The 4,291-nt window shown below is 42.1% G+C and overlaps 1 protein-coding gene and 1 non-coding gene across 2 annotated transcripts in view; one reads left to right on the forward strand and one right to left on the reverse strand.

Annotated features, from left to right (window-relative positions):
• Positions 1-4,291, reverse strand: part of RALGAPA2 (Ral GTPase activating protein catalytic alpha subunit 2) — a 374,339-nt gene that overhangs the window by 69,847 nt on the left and 300,201 nt on the right. The gene's annotated exons all lie outside the window — the stretch shown is intronic.
• Positions 61-167, forward strand: LOC111727996. Its single transcript, XR_002775421.1, has one exon. It is a non-coding gene; the product is annotated as a U6 spliceosomal RNA (small nuclear RNA).

Below are 4,291 nucleotides of genomic sequence, written 5' to 3' on the forward strand. Positions count from 1 at the left end.
TATTTTGTAAATAAAGGTCTCTGTCTCAAAAAAAAAAAAAAAAAAAAGAATATATTTCTTGTGCTTGCTTCAGTAGCACATATACTAAAATTGGAATGATACAGAGAAGATTAGCGTGGCCCCTGTGCAAGGATGACACACAAATTCGTGAAGTGTTCTGTATTTTTCAGCCCTAAAGAAACATGGAGACTTTATCTCCTTCATGTTTACATGGATGGAGCTGGAAAATATTCTTCTTAGCAAAGTATCTTAAGAATAGAAGAAAAAGTATTCAGTGTACTCAGCCCTACAATGAAACTAATTTATACCTTTCACAGGAAAGCTATAACCCAATTTTAGCCCAAGAATATGGGAAAAGGGGAGCGGGAGGGGAGGGGTGGGGGAAGGATGGGTGGAGGGAGGGTGATTGGTGGGATCATGCCTATGGTTCATCTTATAAGGGTACATGTGAATCTTTCTAAATGTAGAATATAAATGTCTTAACACAATAACTATAAAAATGACATGAAGGCTATGCTAACCAGTTTGATGAAAATATTTCAAATCGTATATAAAAATAGCACACTGTACCCCATGACTGTATCAATGTACACAGCTATGATTTAATAAGGAAAAAAAAAAGAATATATTTCTTTAGAATGATCTTTTAAGTCTCTCAACATAGACATAATATAATTAACAGCAATGGAAAACTTTGGAGCAAGAGCTAGGGGGCATTGGTAACTATACACCCAGCACAGCTTTAGGGTCAGTAGCAGTTAACAGGACGCCCTGCTCCTCTGCCACCACCATTACCAAGATGCTCTGTGATGCCCAAAGATGCTTTTATTTTAATTCTCTGCAAACTCTTTCAAATCTACCTTAGTATACAGGTAGAGTATACAGAGATCTAACACATGGAAATAAATGTTTTGTTAATAAAAAGCTGTAAACATCACCGTGATGGAGCTGTATTCTCAAGCACGATGAGTGACATCGGGTAGGTGCTTATTTTCAGCTAGACTCTGTTGTGAGATATGTCACTGTGAATATTTAAGCTTAATGTTTTTGCTGCTTTTTAATTATAAAGCACGCCAGTTTAGGTAGAAGAGATGGCAATACTTTCCATTCTTATTTACAATAATTTTGTTTCTATCTTTATTCCATAAAATCAAGGTTTAAAGGTTTGGATGCTCTCACTTTCCAAGTGATTCCATTCTGAAGGCCGCCTGTTCTTAGGTCAAAAGTGTGCACAAGCGAGAAACAGCAGAGGCCTGGCCATGGGCCTGGGCCAAGACCCTGCTTTCTGGAGCTTCCCCATCTGTGAAGCTGGGTTAACACAGCCTGTTCTTCAGGGTTTTGCCAAGAGTGAGAATAATGGTCCAGTGGTCCTCATCTTCCGAGTGCCAATGATCAGCCTGGGCTTTTGCACGTTATCCACTGATGTCCCCAACAACTGCCCCTTGGAGTGTGCCCTCCAGCCTCCCAGGTGACAGAGAGAGCACTTGATCAGCTCATGCACACTAAGAACTGAGGCTCGGCAGGGGCTTCTGTCCTTATGTAACTCTTTGAATATTTCATTGCATTTTGCCATTTCATAAAAATGAGTGGAAATAGGGCAAAATAAAGCACCAGAAACAGTAACAACAAATGTAGCTCTCGAATTCAAGGCAGTGGTAGCGAAACTGGAAATCTCCATGCATGCTCACTGTAGTGAATTCTAACTGCCTAATACATTCAAAAGTTCACCAAACACATACAAGGATGTTTTTAACAGCAAAGGGCAAGAATGTTAGAGAATGCATTAGAAAAACAGCATCAAATAGTGGGATATAGACTTTGAGGCACGTTTAGACATTTTATGGATTTGTTTCATTTTCTAAAAGTAGAATGTTCTTTATAAGAAGACAGACACATATTTGAATTCTTACCTATAGATAAGAAAGCAAAAAGGTTGGATTTAAAGTTGAAATTAAAATGAAGTATCAATATTGAGAATATGAGTCTCTGGCTTCTTCCCCCAAAGAAATCTTTTGGGGTGGCAGAATGTAATCTATTTGCAAAAAATCTGTAATAGCCTCCCAGGTTGAAATTCCTTTGTAACTTCATTTACTTGTTGAATTCTGATTGCAAAAGCTTTCATGGGCCAGACTGACTACAACAGACTTACTAAATGGGACCATAATTAGAAACTGACTAATCATTTTATATTGTTAATTCTTGACTATGAAATGTTTAAAGTGTTTAATAAAAAATTATTTATGAACAAACTAAAGTCTGAGTATATAAATGCAAATGACTGTCTTATTCTAGGACTTAAAATCTCAGTTTAAATTTAGATAGCTATTAGTACAACTGATATGAAATCCAGGAGAAACATTCTTTTAGAAGTCCCCACCTATGTCATTTATGGTTTGAAAATGACCATTTTTATGGAAATTTATAATCTAAATTTGTATTGGTAGAATTTGTTTATTTAAATGGGCTTTGTATTTAGTACACTAGGAGGGACCATGGAAAATCATATTCTACCCAAGAATCAACGTTCCCTTATAACTTTCAAATAGGATAACGTTAGGGGCTTGAAGTGCTCACAATCTGACTGACACAGGATCAGGCAGCAGTTTCTATGAAACTTTTGGGAGAGCAAGTTAATTTCTAAAAAAAAAATAGTCAAATGTTCAACTAACACAATGCCTTCTGTCTGATTTTTTGCCAATACTTAAGGAATCGAAAATTAAAGCTTAAAAATCCCCCTTCTCGAGAGAAAAAAAAAAAAACAATTTAAGCTAGAAATTTAAAATAACTGTAACCCAAAGCAAAGCAAGACTTTCTAGGTGCCTTCAAGACATATAACACATTTTATAGAGCAACCCAGAAGCCCGGACTCAAGACTTTCAGCTGGAGGGGTTAAAAGTGTGGGTGTGGGAGTCAGCTTTTGTCTGAAGAATTAGCAATGCTATGAGTCATCGTGCATTAGCTGCAGAAGAGTTTTGCATCTTGTCCGAGTCCAGACACCATATGCCATGCGAAGGCCTATTACTTTATTCGGTGCCACCACTGACAGGCAGCCACGTGGGTATCCCCAGCGGAAGGGCTGTCTCCTCCCGGCGGCGAGGACAGGAACCCAGTGAGCTGAACACAGAGGACATTGTACAGAGCAGCAGGGACAGCTGGTGAGCAGCGAGCAGCAACGGCCGCGAGGAGCACGGGTGCTAATGAGCCTGGCGACAATGCCGGCCGGAGGGCGAGGGCCACGTCTGCGCGTTCCCACAACAGCTTCCAGAGTGGAGCCTGCTCGTTCATGCCTTCAGTCTCATTATACACGATATTGGTACTTGTGGTTGATCAAAATCAGTTGTAAATCACAAGTTAGAAATCCAGCCAACAGATCCAACATGCTTTAAAGAGCTGCACTGACACGTATGTTAACTCGGGTCCCAGGGAGGGGCCTGCCGGGCAGGCGGTAGGGGACAGAGGCTTAGCAGCACAGGCAGAGCAGCTGCTGGTCCGCTCAGGTCCTGGCTACCTCTCACAACACTGTGGCCTCTGGCAAGTTATTTAACCTCTCTGGGCTTCTGTTCCCTAAATTATATTTTTAAAAACAGAATAAAATGTGTGACATTAACAGATTGTGTAAGACTCTGTGTTGTGGCAGTATAAGACCCTGAGATGGGATGACGACTGCACCTTCCTCACAGGATTGCTATGGCGGCCTTCGCAGTGCCCGGGCAGAGCACCAAGTGGCGTAGCCCACCAGCCTGGTTGTTCTCAAGAATGAGGGGCCTACTACGTTGGGAAGGTGTCTGGCAAACACAGTGAGACCAGGCAGTGGCCACACGTGGAAGCAGGGAGAGATGGGGCCCATCAGCCCTAGGGTCTCAGGCATATTCACTTGTGAGGCAGAGGTTTGGGTTCCTGGCAGCACGTGGGCTCCCTGACCACTAAGTTTCTTTATAGTTCCAGACATACTAAAGGTCTGTCCTGCTACTAAACGGTGTTTACTTTTGCTGAACAATCCTTCCAAGTGTCTCTGTGACTCTTTTTCAATACTCTCCAAACACCAGGTCAAAGGTCCCTCCTTGGGAGGCTTTCCTGTGGGCGGAACTCTCCACCTTGAGCCTTTAGGCAACTGCACACGGCTCTTTTCCTCAAGGTGCTTGGCAGTCCAGAGAGCCCTCCAGGATGGGCACCTTCAGCAATGGCACAGCGCCTGGCATACAGGAGACAGTCAGTGGATATTTGGTTGTCTGGCATACAGGAGACAGCCAGTGGCTATTTGGTTGCCTGGCATACAGGAGACAGCCAGTGG

Source organism: Otolemur garnettii, unplaced genomic scaffold (assembly GCF_000181295.1).
Source record: "Otolemur garnettii isolate 467f Iridium unplaced genomic scaffold, OtoGar3 scaffold00136, whole genome shotgun sequence".
Lineage (NCBI taxonomy): Eukaryota > Metazoa > Chordata > Mammalia > Primates > Galagidae > Otolemur > Otolemur garnettii.